A 16,263-nucleotide genomic window follows, 5' to 3' on the forward strand; every position below is an offset into this window, starting at 1 on the left:
CAGTTGTGAGTTGTGTGTAAACTGTTTTTCATACATAAACAGGGGGTTTGGCGGGTGCATGGAATCACTTTTGGGTCTTTGTTTGGAAGACGGGCTGTGGTCTGAGGACGGGTTGAATGAAACACCTCGCGGGGTTCGAGTGGGTTCGTCAGAAACTCGAGAGAACGACCAAACCCTCGGCTTCCGCGGGTCAGCTCATTAAAGCGTTTGATATGACGTTGACGGGTGTGACGCGTGACGCTGACGGGTGTGAAGTGTGACGGGTGACGGAAATGTCTCAAGTGTTCAGGAAAATGTTGACCACCACTAGACGAGAAGAATAAACATCTGAGGGATCCCAGTGATATAGACGATGTTAATATAGTGATATAGACGACGTAAATATAGTGATATAGACTGGATGTCTGTGATATAGACACAGTGATACAGAGAGTAATATAGATTGGATGTTATTGTGTATCTACAGTGTGTGTACATTATCGCTAGTCTGTTGATAGAACTTGAAACAAGCGCGGATACTTTATTTGTTCCTTGTCTAGCAAAGACAAATAAGCGAAGTGTTATTAATGGAAAGGAGCACAAAACCAGGACAGTAAACTGTTACTTCTGTCCTTGACTAAACGTAGACTTGTGTGTGTATAGTGTTTTGTCTGTGGACGACAGGCCGTAACTGCTGTGGCTAACTACACGTGTCAGTAGTTCAGTCCTTCGTACAGTGTTTCTCGTCTCGTATTGAATGTTTAAGACGTCTTGTAAGACGCGTGAATAACTGACATTATTAATAAGTGACATTTTCTAGTTAATTAAGTTCGTGAATGTGAGCAAGGGAAGGGAACTATCAGGATAAAGCGCCATGTCATTACGACTATATAGTAATTATACTGGAGGTCGTGTGACCTCACTGGAGGTCGTGTGACCTCACTGGAGGAGATACTCGACCTTCTGCGTAAGGTAAGTAAACTCTCGATCCTCGAGTGTCATCTTCAACTTGACTTATAATTACGTGGAATAAAATGTGATTATTGTTATAATAATTGTGGTGTTTGAGGGGTTAAATTTATCAAAATATTTAACTATGAATAAAATATAAGCAAATTAATAATGCGCGTTCATTGCGTTACAGGTAAGTCAATATAGCTCATCGTGGGACAAAAATCGGCAATTTTGAAGGTACGTTTCAATGTTTTTCAGTTTTACATTATTTTAGCATTTAAACCGGGATTTTTGGGCGTGATGTATTTACTGTTGTCGCGAATTGTGTGTTAAGATTGTCGTCGTTTGGACAACTATCTTCCTGCTTTCAGGAGTCGAACACTTTTGTAAACGGGCCAGACGGCCCAAGACAGCCTTTAATTAAGATTAGATAGAAATCATATCTTTATTTCGCGCGTAAATTTTGTTTTTGTAAATTCCGTATTGGTGAGGGGGATAGTTTAGGGTCCGGTTTCTAATATGGCGATGAGTAGCGCTTTATGCAAATATTTCGCGCCTACCAGGGTTAGAGCCCTGCCCATGGAGACCGGATATAAAGGTGTAATTTGATTAGCCATTTTGTGTCGGCCAGCTAATCGCAGTTTGACCTACGGTCACGCGACTCCTGAAGGGAGAGCTGCTCCATTATTCCCAGAGGACCGACGGTAAGTTGGGGCTGTTCTTGTATGTACTCGGTCCGCCTTTACAGTGTTGGGGGGGGGGGGGGGGGGAACGTGTTTAAGCTGTTTGGCGTCACCCTATATAATAACAGCCTCTGAAAATCTATTGTTTGATGTTCGTATTTCAGTGCCAACGTTAATTTGAACAACTTTTGAGGCCTATTATAGTGTCAAGTATTTATATAGAAGTTACGAAAATTGTTAGTACGATTAGTCACGTCATAAACCTTTGTAGAGGTATTAAAATAAGGATAATTGGGTGAATACCTTTATAGATGGAGTTCTTCCATGTAATGGGTAAAAGCAAGTGCTGCGACGAGGCAACGCCACCAGAGGTATTGCACCGTTGGTGCTAATGTTGGTGCGTGTGTACCGGTGGTTTGGGGGGGGCGTGTGTCCTAAGGTGATGTTCCTCCGGTCACAGGGTTCCTGGAGGAGCACTTACGGGCTGAAGTACGTCCACTAAGAAGTGTGTGGTTGGGTTGTTAACCAGGAGTGAGCTGGCCAGACTGTCTTCGTGGAGGACAGGGCAAGTGTGAGCGGGTCTTTGTCTATGCAGGTCTGGTATAGTCTGTGCCAGCACACAGCCAGAAAAACCCTTGTAAACCAACCATTTATATATTTTTTGTACTTATATATACAAGAGTTCTTACATTCTTGTACAGTCACTTGTACGCGTAGCGGTTCGGGCAAGTCCTTAATCCTATGTTCCCTGGAATACGACCACGCGAAAAATCATTTAAAAACCAAATACCTATTTTACTGTTGAGTTAAATTAGAGGCCTTGGTTAAGGATTTGCGCCCAGTAAATCCTACCTGGCTGTGATACGAACCCAGGACAAAGTGCTCGCGAAACGTCAGGCGAGTGTCTTAACCACAACACTACCGAGACTGCTGCACTTAACTATGACTTAGGAACTAAATTAGACATACAGGAGGTAAAGAAGTGACATTGTTACAAGCTGCCTCATTGTAGAGTAAGATGAGGTATGTTTGCAGTTGTTCACAGAAACATTATTTGATACAATGAATAGTGAGAAATTCTATGACTCCAAACGGGAGGCGTTTTGTTTAAATGGTCGTTAATGGAGCTATAGCAAATTGCAGATCATTTTCGAGGCTAATATTCGTGATGAAGGAAGCCTTGATCTAAAACTTTGAATCATTCGTAACTTTATTTAGTCATTACTGTATAGCAGGAAATTGGTCGATGAAAGATAAATTTTGTAAATTTCATTGTGAATGGATAAATATTATTAGTTTACAAGTATTCGTATGTGAAATATTATCCACCATTTTTTTTTATTAGTGGTGGATAATATTTCCAGTTTACGTGGTATATGTGAATCTTTCCAGTCGATCTTAAGAGTCGGAAAACAGGCAATAGCTTCGTCTGGTCGGGCTCACCATAGCCCGTGCTACTTGGAACCTTTTGTTCTAGGTAGCGAATCTTAAACAACAACAGCAGCAGCTTCGTCTGAAGACCAAAGTAAAGAATTTTTTCGTGTTTAATTCCTAGCGGGTCCAAACTTGACGGTTAGCCGTGTGTGTGTTTATCATTTCACAATTATTTAGGTTGTGGATGAGTGTTTGACTCGTGCTGGTTTAGTTAAGTTTGTGTTCAATGTGATGCAGTGGTAGTAGGCATCTCTCTTGTCTCAGGAAACTATGGAATTGTGCTAACTGTGGTACTTACGAGGAATATAACTGTTATAACAATGATAAGCTGATTAAAAGTACTGCTCTGTAATGTGTTAAATAATGTTCCAGTGGGCTGTGTTGAGCATGTCTCACCATTGCTGATATATGCTCTCTTCGGAAACCTGTAAACCTCTTTCCCATTCTCTGTTATTCTTTAATATTATTACAGGACTTGGTACCCAAGTTCTTAAGTATGCGACAAGGTTAGTGTTTGCGTGTTTGTATTACTATGTTTTATGGTATATTGGATATTGTTACATAAGTGCTTTTCCTGCAAGGTTTAAACGGCAGTATGATGGTACAAGGACGCGCCGTCGATGTTCAATAAAAGCCTGTTATAAAAGGTTTTTGAATACTTATCTCTCTAGCGAAGAGCTCCTATTTCATTCTCTCCAACTACGAGATATCCTTCTCTAACAGCATCTTCCGATTCGTATCTCCTGGTCTACCGATCTGTCTTTAAACTATGTAAAGTTTTCATATTGAGCTTGTTTCGATACTTGTGAAATGAGGAGCAGCAAATATAGGGGTCAATTGTTTTTTTGGGGGTGGGAGGAGGAAATGGTTAATGGGGGGGGGGGGAGGCTATTGTCATATAACGACTCCCTCGGTACTTACATAACGCATTCTGCATGTACCGTATTTCACAGACTCGTATTTCAGTGATGGAATAAAATAGAATCAGAGGTTCTGCGAGGACAACCGAGTGACTAATCATTTGCGAGTGGCCAAATGATCAGGAGCCAGATTCACGAAGCAGTTACCCAGGCACTTACGAACCTGTCCATCTTTTCTCAATCTTTGGCGGCTTTGTTTACAATTATTAAACTTTAAATGAGCTGCGAAGCCTCAGAAGGCTGTTTATAATAATAACAACAGTTGATTTGCAAGTTTCATGCTTGTAAAGTGTTTAATATATGTAACCAAACCGTCGAAGATTGAGGAAAGATGTACATATTCGTATATGTAACCAAACCGTCAAAGATTGAGGAAAGATGTACATATTATGGAGAACGATGAATATAGTATGAAAATTTTGCCTAAAAAATGGGAAGGAATTTGTGCCATAATGTTCACTGATGACTCTGCATAATATTGTAGAGCATTCTTGGTTATTATTTTCCTGGTCAATAATCATGAAGCGGGATTGCCCTGTTGCAACGCTATTTCTTTCACAGTTGCATATATATTGTATGATTAAACACAAGTCATTTGTTAGAAATAAAAAGCAAATTATATCTGGATATAGTTTTAAATGCGTGGGTCTGTGATAGACCGCATTGTAAATTTAAAATTACGTAAAAATATTACTAGTTATTAAGTATTTGCACATGTAGCGATTTTCTTAAGTAGTAGATATTAAAAGTTTACCGTGGTATATATAACACTTTTAAATCGATCTTATGAGACAGAAAACTGGCATCAAGTTCGGATGAGGTAACTGAAAGTTAAAGAATGAAAATAACATTGTAAAGGGGGCTAATATGGGTCGACTTGGGCGAGGTGGGGTATTTGTGTAGTGACGGAGCACGGCGCAACGGACAGGTGAGCAAACCCACAAGGGCCGTGACGAGGGTTCGAACCTACGTCCGAGAGGATCCCAGACGCTGCCTTAATCGACTGAGCTACGACATGGTCAAAAATTTTGATTTTTTTTTTACCATGTCGTAGCTCAGTCGATTAAGGCAGCGTCTGGGATCCTCTCGGACGTAGGTTCGAACCCTCGTCACAGCCCTTGTGGATTTATTCATTTGATGCATCACACTATTGTGATTTCTGTGTGTAACGGACCGGTGCTTGACACTCCTTACAGTGTCTCCTTGGCCTGACTACGAGTGGTACAGAAATCTTCACATTGGCTCATGCGATGCAGTCAGGCTCATAGGAGTAATGATGTCTGAAGTGGGCAGATAGTACATAGAGAATTACTTAACATGGTTTGACTGTGAGCAGTAAATCCCTCGCTCGTTACAGGTTCTGTTACAGCCATCTCTGAACAGTTTTACGTCATAGCTGGCATTGAGGATAATGCTTTGCAAGTGTGAAGAATATTAGATAATTGATACAATGTATATGTTAAGTATATGTTGGGAATTTAACGGAGAAGTTCTGCTGTGTGAAGGCTTTGTTTGATATAGTTCTGATGGACAATCACAATATATCGGCTATATGTTTGTGGTAGTTTGCAGTTGTTGAGGGGCATTGAGATTCATTAACCAAGATGGCCATAGCTTAGTGAGTAATATTGTGTGAGGAGAGTAGATCTGCTGGACAAAGTGTCTTGTTGTAAAATTGTCAACTGTTTTATAAAAAAAAATAGTTAACTGCTGCCAGTGTTAAAATGTTTCTTGTAAATGTATTTGCCTAAGCAACTTCACTCACTTTTAATTTAAATTGTTTTTACTAATTATTAATTTTATAATTCAATTTGCAGGCGATGAGTCACAATAACGTGGCTGAAGTATGTTGACCAGACCACACACTAGAAATTGAAGGGACGACGACGTTTCGGTCCGTCCTGGACCATTCTCAAGTCGATTCGTCGAAACGTCGAGACGAAACGTCGTCGTCCCTTCAATTTCTAGTGTGTGGTCTGGTCAACATAATTCAATTTGCTAGGGGATGTACTTAAAAATGCATTTATGTATTTTTTTAGTTAATTCTTATACATGATGGACCCTTCAGGTTCATTGTTTACTGTACAATATTATTTGGTTGGGTTTGAGCTAGAGAAAATACAGGTATTTTCAATAGCAAATTGGAAAGATTTAAGACCATTAAAAATAAAGACGACAGCTGCCAGAGGCACCTATCTGCTTCCCATCTGGAACTTTAGGCCTTGACATGGGGTGCCACTTTGGCACGTAGGTGTTAGGTGATCCCCATCCTACTCATGTAATTGCTAACCAATATTTCGTGGATAGTAACGAGATAGTTTAAAGGTCTAGTTGGAGAGCAGATCATTTCCTTCTTGAAAGGAAGGGAAAGGAGCTCTCATGAGTGAGCGCCAAGCCATTACGACTATATAACACTGGGAAGGGATCAGGATAAAGATTTTGAATGGGACGGGGGAAAGGAATGGTGCCAACCAATTGCACGGCCGGGGATTGAACGCCGACCTGCATGAAGCGAGGCCGTCGCTCTACCATTCAGCCCAAGTGGTTGTGCTTGGTGGTTTGTGAGGTAGAATGGAATGTTGAGAGGTAGATGAGAAGAGTTAAGAGGTAGACAGGAGGAAGGTTCGAGACTGTGTTCAGAGGTAAAATTAGGACAGAAGATGGAGGCCTAGGCGTGGGTGGCTTGAGGCGACTCGCTGCCAAACTATTGGAAAAATCTGATTTGAAAATTCCTTCCCATATCTGACCCATAACTTGGAACGCCTGATCTGTAGAACAAATTATGGCCGACCTCTGGTGCTGCTCTTCTGCGTAAATCCTACGATTCGTTCAAGTTAACAACTCAATGGGTACACAATCGGTACTGTGCAATAACGTGTCTCACAGCACCCAGAGCTTCGTATAAACACCCAACATGCGAGACGTCTCTCACCGTGAATACAGATTCTGGGACGTGTGCTCTCCATGGGGTGCACATAAGAATGAGAATGCTTGATGCACTGCAATGTACCTCATTGTGATCTGCATTATCACTTCTCCTTTAAGTTTCAAAGCGTCATGAAAAATGTTAATTGAAAGTTTCCTCTCCTAACCTTTCCGAGTAAGCCGGAGGACTCGAATTGAAAACGGGACAATACATCACTTTTGTGAGCCAATTTCATTTATAATTACGACCAGTTTTGGCCATAGTGCGCATACGAGCGATAAGCGACGTTATTTTTAAGAGGACGGGTTGATACCACACCACACAGCTGTGGAGACTCAGTACCTCATACACACAATGACCCTGCATTTAAGGCAGTAGTTAACCACTTGTACTGGACGGTAGAGTGAGGGTCTATAGCTTCTTGCAGGCTGGCGCTCAATCCCCGACTATCCAAGTGGTTATAGGCACTATTCCTTCCCCTTTGTTCTATCCTAAATATTTATTCCTTTCTAAGTGCTATATAGTCGTAATAGCTTGGTGCAATATCCTGATATTTACCTTACCTTATAGCAATAGTGTGGCAGGCGATGAGTCACAATAACGTGGCTGAAGTATGTTGACCAGACCACACACTAGAAGTTGAAGGGACGACGACGTTTCGGTCCGTCCTGGACCATTCTCAAGTCGATTCTCACAATCGACTTGAGAATGGTCCAGGACGGACCGAAACGTCGTCGTCCCTTCAACTTCTAGTGTGTGGTCTGGTCAAAATAGTGTGGCACTCATTTTTTTTTACCTTTGATGACCTGTGTTGACACAGCTGAGTCCATGCTGCGTGCTGAGTCTATGCTTCTGGGCACGGCACCTCTAAGAGCTTTTCTATTTCGCTAGTGAGGAATTCATCAGTCTTCTGCATGACCTGTGGAGATCATTCCGGGTCTGAGGCCGGGCGTTGAGGTAGGCTGCAGCTGGGGGTCCAGGGTCGGCTTGAGGCCTCACAACCCTCTCTTACTAATCATTCCACTCCCTGTGATCAACAGGTGTCACTCCGACCGCGGCAGAAGCCCACTGGGAGCCGGGTTGTTGTTTTACGGTCTTCCTTGCTCTGTGTTTCTTGACTCACTCCAGACCTAAGCCAGTCAGCACCTACGTTAACGACACATTTGATGTATTCGCTGCAGAACTTGAACTGCTCTAGTAACATAACCCAGTGCATCATCCTTGGATTGGCGTTCTTCTGAGCGTCAAGATTACTAACGGCTGGCGATCAACTTAAAATGTGTAACGCTTACCGTTCCCGTGATGGTAGAATTTCTTCAATTCCTCGAGCGCTGTGAGGATTTTTTTCCACCATAGAATGTTTTACCTCTGCGGTGTTCAACTTAGGGCTTGACTATGTTACTGCTAGACTGCGCCGCCGTTCTCTTGCATAAACACTGCCTCAATACCAGTAATAGATGCCTCAGTGTGTAAAATGAGGCATCCATTACTGGTATTGTGTACCAGTACCATTAGTGGTACCCCTTGGTGTAGTCCGGTAACTTGAAAACGTTCTTCTATCAACTAATTCAAAAGTCAGGAATGCAGCATTCTCTAACCCTGTCCAGGTTACCTTGGCTGCTGTACCTCTTCCTAGTAAAGTTGGTTTGTGAGATAGCTTTGGTCACGTAACTTTGGTCCAGTAGTGATCGGCAAGTCCCAGGAATGACCAGACGAGTTTTGGGGATGGAGAGCGGCGCTTCTCTGATCCTGGTGATCTGAGGGAGCGGACATCAGCTCTGGCCTCTGATTATAAGTCTCATGTAGCGTGTTTCAGTCACGCTTAATATCATGCTTAGTTACTAATTTTAACAACGAGATCAAAATCCTTTAATCTCTCAAAAACACTTCTGAGCAAGCTTGGTGTTTTCCCCTTGAGGAAAAGTGGGTGTACACTTCATTAACTTCAACCTCAATGATTAGATATCACACATTGACCAGTTGAACATTGCTGGTAAGTTCACTAGGGTGAAACGGACGGACGGACACACACACACTAAAGCATACAGACAGATAAATACAAAATTCAACAAAACACAAAAATACAAAATTCAGCAAAACAGACTTTCAACAAACACGGCTGCACATCTGCCCCTTGACATACTACCCCAAGTCGCATGGAAGCCGGAACAACGGTGCTGAATGTTGAATGAAAGATGTAAATGTTCCTGTACGCTTGACGTAGTGATGGGAGGTGAGGCTTCCTCATCCCTGTGGTTATGGCAACAGTTGACATATTGATGGGTGGTGAGGTGTCCTCACCCAGGGGTTATGGCAAAGGTTGACATAGCAAAGGCTTCTTTACACTGTAGTGGAGACGTTATTTACCGTGACTGCTTGGGGTCCTCCCACCACCGCCGCTCCTGACAAATGCTCCTCTCATATTCTCATGTAAATGATGCCTCATATTCTGGTCTGGCTCGAGTGATTCGGGTTCTCTGGGCCAGAAGGCAGTATTTTATGTGTTATTTCTGCTACTCACATCTGACAGTACGCAGGCTGATATATGGCCTCATAGGCCAAAGCATTCAGACTAAAAGTTGATGTATATAAATATATCTGCACTCAGAGAATGTTTGTCTGTGTCTGTCTGCATCTGTCTCATCAAAATTATAGGTTAGACGCATAGGGCTAGCGTTACCCAAATTTCCTAGGGGGAATTATCTGTGGTATGGGACGGCTATCGTCTGGTCAGGGAAGGCGTAAGTATAAAGCTTTAAAAAATATTAGCGATTGCAACATCTCCCCATTCCCTTGGTTATTTTCAGGGAGCTAAGTGTTAAGTGGGTGTGTGTGGTGTGTGTGGGAGGGGAGGGGAGGGGAGGGGAGTAAAGAGGATGGAAAGGCACAGATGTTTAGAAATGGGAAATATAGTGAGAGTTATGAAAGCAGGTGAGCTGTCCGCCTTGCTGACTCGACGTGTGGGTGTTGGCTGCTAAGCTTAGCCTCTTCTTTCTTGTTAGAGAGCTGTGTGTGTGTGAGAGGATCTTCACATGTGTTTCAGCATATATGGATGTCAATAGATGAATACTGCGTAGCACTCATATATACACCCTCCGATGCTTCCACACATGTTATGATATGTTTAAGGCTCGTTATTTTATTATTATTTATTGATATATATATATAATATATATACATATATATATATATATATATATATATATATATATATATATATATATATATATATAAATATATATATATATATATAATATATATATATATATATATATATATATATATATATATATATATATATATATATATATATATATATATATATATATATATATATATATAATATACACACATTTTGTTTATGTATTCAACTATTTGGGGAGGGATTTCTAGTGAGTATTTCATGTGGGAATTAAGTAATGTGGGGCTGGGTTTTCATCTAGTAAATCGCGGCTCTTTGGCCACCAGCTGTGGGAGCGGGGCGTATCATCTTGGAGTAGTCCTTCTAACATTGGGTCCTCTAATATTTCTATGGTGTTCCACACCCTGATAGCTTGGTGCTGCAGTCTGATGTTTAGTGGCTGTATGTTCCGGAGTTCGTGGAGCTCCTGGATTGTCTGATCATATGGTGGACGGTGTTTTGCTGCTCTCCTTAGCGCCTTATTTTGCACTGCTTGCAGTTTCTGCATGTTAGTTTTCTTTAAGGTGTGTAGTGGTACTGGGGTATATTTTACATGCGGCTGAACTAGAGCCTTGAATAGGTGCATCTGTATGTTTGTACTGAGGCTTCGGAATCTCTCTAGTTTTTCTAAGGCTGCTTTAGCTTTATTTAATCTGGCCTTTATGTTAATTTTTGTACCAGTTCCATTGATCATGAGTCCCAGTATTCTGCCTACATTCACATATTGGATCGGGAGGTTGTCAGGGATAATGGGGTCTGGGTTTCTTTTTGCAATGTGTATTATCTGGAACTTTTGTTTATTTGTGCTTATTTTCCATTGTTTCTCAAAGTTGTTTATGAATTCAATTAGTGCCTTGGTCTTTTCGGCTAGTAGCCGCTTAGAAGGACCTGGTTGGCATAATATTTGAGGACATCGTCAGCGTATGTAATGTATTCTCAATGTTGGGATTCGGGCAACTCGGCTGTATTTATGTTGAATTCAATGGGAGAATGGCAGCTTCCTTGTGCTACTCCACTTCTCAGTTCTATTATGTCACCCAAGTAGCTGCCGATATTGACCCTGGCAGTTCTGTTGTGTAAAAAGCTGCAGAGCGAAGCAGTAAGTCTCTGTGGGAGTCTTAGCTCAGATACCTTACATTTTAGGATTGTGTCACACTTTGTCGAAGGCTTTCGAAACATCTCGAAGCATTATATTACACTGAACTTTTTTTAGACATTTCGTTGGCTGTATGCTCGTAGATCAGGGCTATAGCTGTATGTGCCCCTCTGTGGTTTTTAAACCCATGTTGCCTGGTGTTATACTTCTCTTCCTCTTCCATGTACTTCACAAGTCTCCGAATAATAATTTTTTTTCCTGTCTTTTACCTGGTACTTCGAGGAGGGAAATTAGTCTGAAATTTTCAGTTTGGGTTGGGGATTTTCCTGGCTTGGGGATTAATCTGATTATTGCATTTTTTAATATGTGGGGGAATAGTACAGATGCAAGAGCGGCATTTATCATACTTGTGTACTGATGGAGTGCAGTCACTGGTAGGTTGGTAAATACTAATTTATTTGTTCTGCTATTGCCCTCCCCCCTCCCTCTCTCTCTCTCCCTCCCCCCTCTCTCTCTCTCCCTCCCCCCTCTCTCTCTCTCCCTCCCCCCTCTCTCTCTCTCCCCCCTCTCTCTCTCTCTCCCTCCCCCCTCTCTCTCTCTCTCCCTCCCCCCTCTCTCTCTCTCCCTCCCCCCTCCCTCTCTCTCCCTCCCCCCTCCCTCTCTCTCCCTCCCCCCTCCCTCTCTCTCCCTCCCCCCTCCCTCTCTCTCCCTCCCCCCTCCCTCTCTCTCCCTCCCCCCTCCCTCTCTCTCCCTCCCCCTCCCTCTCTCCCCCTCCCTCTCTCTCTCTCCCCCTCCCTCTCTCTCTCTCCCCCTCCCTCTCTCTCTCTCCCCCTCCCTCTCTCTCTCTCCCCCTCCCTCTCTCTCTCTCCCCCTCCCTCTCTCTCTCTCCCCCTCCCTCTCTCTCTCTCCCCCTCCCTCTCTCTCTCTCCCCCTCCCTCTCTCTCTCTCCCCCTCCCTCTCTCTCTCTCCCCCTCCCTCTCTCTCTCTCCCCCTCCCTCTCTCTCTCTCCCCCTCCCTCTCTCTCTCTCCCCTCCCTCTCTCTCTCTCCCCCTCCCTCTCTCTCTCTCCCCCTCCCTCTCTCTCTCTCCCCCTCCCTCTCCCTCCCCCCTCCCTCCCTCCCTCTCCCTCCCTCTACCCCCTCTCCCCTCTCCTCCTCCCCTCCTGAGGGAGGGAGGGAGAGGGCTTCTTTCCCCCCTCCCATGGGGAGGGCCCAGGCTTCCTCCCCTACAAATCTGAGTGTGAGGGAACACACACTCAGATTTGTAGGGGAGGAAGCCTGGGGAAGGGGATGGACATAGGATGGCTGGTGGAGGCCCCATGAACACACCACCCTCCTCCTGCTCTTTTTTTTTATTTTTAATAAAGAGGAAGGAGAGGCATAGGTGAAGAGAAGTATAGAAGTGGGAAATAGTGAGAGGTATGAAAGCAGGCGGGTTGTCCGCCTTGCTGACACGATGTGTGGGTATTGGCAGCTAAGCTAGGCTGGCTCACTCTTGTCAGGGAGCTGTGAGTGTGTGAGAGGTTCTTCAGATGTATTTCACAATATATGGATGTCTATAGATGAACACTGTGTAGCATTCATATATACACACTCCGATGCTTCCACACATGTTGTTCTGTTTAGGGCTCTTTATTTTATTATTATTATTTACTGAGTTATTCATACACACATTTAGCCACCAGCTGTGGGAGCGGGGCGTCTCATCTTGGAGCAATCTTTGTAACATTGGATCCTCTAACATTTCGATGGTTTTCCATACCCTGATGGCTTGTGGCTGCAGTCTGATGTTTAGTGGCTGTATGTTCAGGAGTTCATGGAGCTCCTGGATTGTCTGGTCATATGGTGGACGGTGTTTTGCTGCTCTCCTTAGCGCCTTATTTTGTACTGCTTGCAGTTTCTGCATGTTAGTTTTCTTTATGGTGTGTAGTGGTACTGGGGGATACTCTAGATGCGGCCGAACTAGAGACTTGTATAGGTGGATCTGGATGTTAGTACTGAGGCTTCGGAATCTCCTTAATTTTCCTAAGGCTTCTTTGGCTCTGTTTAGTCGGTCCCTTACATGAATTTGTATCCCTGTTCTATTTATCATAAGTCCCAGTATTCTGCCTACCTCCGCATATTGGATCGGCTGGTTGTCAAGGATAATTGGGTCCGGGTTTCTTTTCGCAATGTGTATTATCTGAAACTTTGTTTGTTGCTCTAATTTTCCATTGTTTCCCAAAGTTGTTTGAGTTCAATTGCTGCCTTGGTCTTGTCGGCTAGTTATGGCTTTCATGGTCCCGGTGGGCAAATTATTTGGGTGACATCGTCAGCGTATGTGATGTATTCTCCATGTTGGAGTTGGGGTAGGTGAGCTGTATATATGTTGAATAGAGTGGGGGAGAGGCAGCTTCGTTGTGGTACTCCACTTCTCAGTTCTATTACGTCACCCAATTAGCTGCCGATAGAGGTCTAGCAGTTCTGTTGTCTATAAAGCTGCAGGGAGTAGCAGTAAATCTTTCAGGAAGTCCTGGTTCAGATATCTTATAATTTAGGCCTGTGTGCCACACGTTGTCGATGGCCTTCGAAACGTCACTAAGCACTATATTACACTGATCTTTTTTCGACACTGCGTTGGCTATATGCTCGTAGATCAGGGCTATAGCTGTATGGGCCCCTCTGCGGTTTCTAAACCCATGTTGCCTGGTGTTATACTTCCCTTCCTCTTCCATGTACTTCACAAGGCTCCGAATATTTTTTTCAAATATTTTACCTGGTACTTAGAGGAGGGAAATTGGTCTGTAATTTTCAGTTTGGGTTGGGGGGTTCCCGGGCTTGGGGATTAATCTTATTGTGGCATTCTTGAAGTATGTGGGGAATAGTCCAGATGCAAGAGCTGCATTTAAGATACATGTGTATTGATGGAGTGCAATCACTGGTAGGTTGAATAATACCATCTTGCTTATCTTGCTGTTGCCCGGCGCTTTGTTCTGGAAACCCATAATTGTTTTATAGACGTCTGCAATGGTTGTGTGTTTCATAAGGTGGCAGTCATCGCGTATGTTGTTAAGGTCTATTGTTCGCGTTCGCTTCAGCTCTCTTATCAACTTGTTGTAATTTCCTTTTCATTAATTGGGCAAAAGTTTACATTTTCTTCAGGGTTTATCCTGAATATTTTCCCACCCCCCCATCCCTTCCCCCCTCCTCCCTGTCACCATACACAATCCTTCCCCCCCCCCGTCTCCACACACCACCCTCCCCCCCCCGTCTCCACACACCACCCTCCCCCCCCCGTCTCCACACACCACCCTCCCCCCCCCCGTCTCCACACACCACCCTCCCCCCCCCCCGTCTCCACACCCCACCTTCCCCCCCCCGGTTCCACACACCACCCTCCCCCCCCCCCCCCGTCTCCACACACCACCCTCCCCCCCCCGTCTCCACACACCACCCTCCCCCCCCCCGTCTTCACACACCACCCTTCCCCCCCTCCCGTCTTCACACACCACCCTCCCCCCCCCGTCTCCACACACCACCCTCCCCCCCCCGTCTCCACACACCACCCTCCCCCCCCCGTCTCCACACACCACCCTCCCCCCCCCCGTCTTCACACACCACCCTCCCCCCCCCCGTCTTCACACACCACCCTCCCCCCCCCCGTCTTCACACACCACCCTTCCCCCCCCCCGTCTTCACACACCACCCTCCCCCCCCCCGTCTCCACACACCACCCTCCCCCCCCCCCGTCTTCACACACCACCCTCCCCCCCCCGTCTTCACACACCACCCTCCCCCCCCCCCCGTCTTCACACACCACCCTCCCCCCCCCCCGTCTTCACACACCACCCTCCCCCCCCCGTCTTCACACACCACCCTCCCCCCCCCCCCGTCTTCACACACCACCCTCCCCCCCCCCGTCTTCACACACCACCCTCCCCCCCGTCTTCACACACTACCCTCCCCCCCCCGTCTCCACACACCACCCTCCCCCCCCCGTCTTCACACACCACCCTCCCCCCCCCGTCTTCACACACCACCCTCCCCCCCCCCCGTCTCCACACACCACCCTCCCCCCCCCGTCTTCACACACCACCCTCCCCCCCCCCGTCTCCACACACCACCCTCCCCCCCCGTCTTCACACACCACCCTCCCCCCCCGTCTTCACACACCACCCTCCCCCCCCCGTCTCCACACACCACCCTCCCCCCCCCCCGTCTTCACACACCACCCTCCCCCCCCCCCGTCTTCACACACCACCCTCCCCCCCCCCGTCTTCACACACCACCCTCCCCCCCCGTCTTCACACACCACCCTCCCCCCCCCCGTCTCCACACACCACCCTCCCCCCCCCCCGTCTTCACACACCACCCTCCCCCCCCCCGTCTCCACACACCACCCTCCCCCCCCCCCGTCTTCACACACCACCCTCCCCCCCCCCCGTCTCCACACACCACCCTCCCCCCCCCCCCGTCTTCACACACCACCCTCCCCCCCCCCGTCTCCACACACCACCCTCCCCCCCCCCCCGTCTTCACACACCACCCTCCCCCCCCCATTCCCACACACCCCCCCATCCCCACACACCACCAACCCCCCCCCATCCCCACACACCACCAACCCCCCCCCATCCCCACACACCACTAACCCCCCCCCCCCATCCCCACACACCACCAACCCCCCCCATCCCCACACACCAACCCCCCCCATCCCCACACACCACCAACCCCCCCCCCCATCCCCACACACCACCAACCCCCCCCCCCATCCCCACACACCACTATCCTCCCCCCATCTCCACACACTACCCCTCCCCCCCCATCAAGGCTGGCTAACATCAGAACAGCCTTCAGGAACCTGTGTAAGGAATCTGTCAGAACCCTGTATACCACATTTAATACCAATCCTGGAGTATTCGGCCCCAGCATCGAGCCCGTACCTTGTTAAGTCCAAAACGAAGCTGGAAAAAGTTTAGAGGTATGCCACTATACTAGTCCCAGAACTAAGAGGCATGAGTTACGAGGAAAATGCTGCGTTAAATGCACCTCACGACACCGGAAGACAGAAGAGTAAGGGGAGACATGATCACTATCTACAAAATTCTCATAGGAA

The 16,263-nt window shown here is 46.1% G+C and overlaps 1 long non-coding RNA gene across 1 annotated transcript; it reads left to right on the top strand.

Moving 5' to 3' along the window:
• Positions 1-218: 218 nt before the first annotated feature.
• Positions 219-2,310, top strand: LOC138359893 (uncharacterized). The gene is made up of 2 exons (XR_011226122.1): positions 219-951; positions 1,124-2,310. It is a non-coding gene; the product is annotated as an uncharacterized lncRNA (long non-coding RNA).
• The last annotated feature ends 13,953 nt before the right edge of the window (positions 2,311-16,263 follow it).

This window comes from Procambarus clarkii, chromosome 94 (genome assembly GCF_040958095.1).
Source record: "Procambarus clarkii isolate CNS0578487 chromosome 94, FALCON_Pclarkii_2.0, whole genome shotgun sequence".
NCBI classification, from domain to species: Eukaryota; Metazoa; Arthropoda; class Malacostraca; order Decapoda; family Cambaridae; genus Procambarus; species Procambarus clarkii.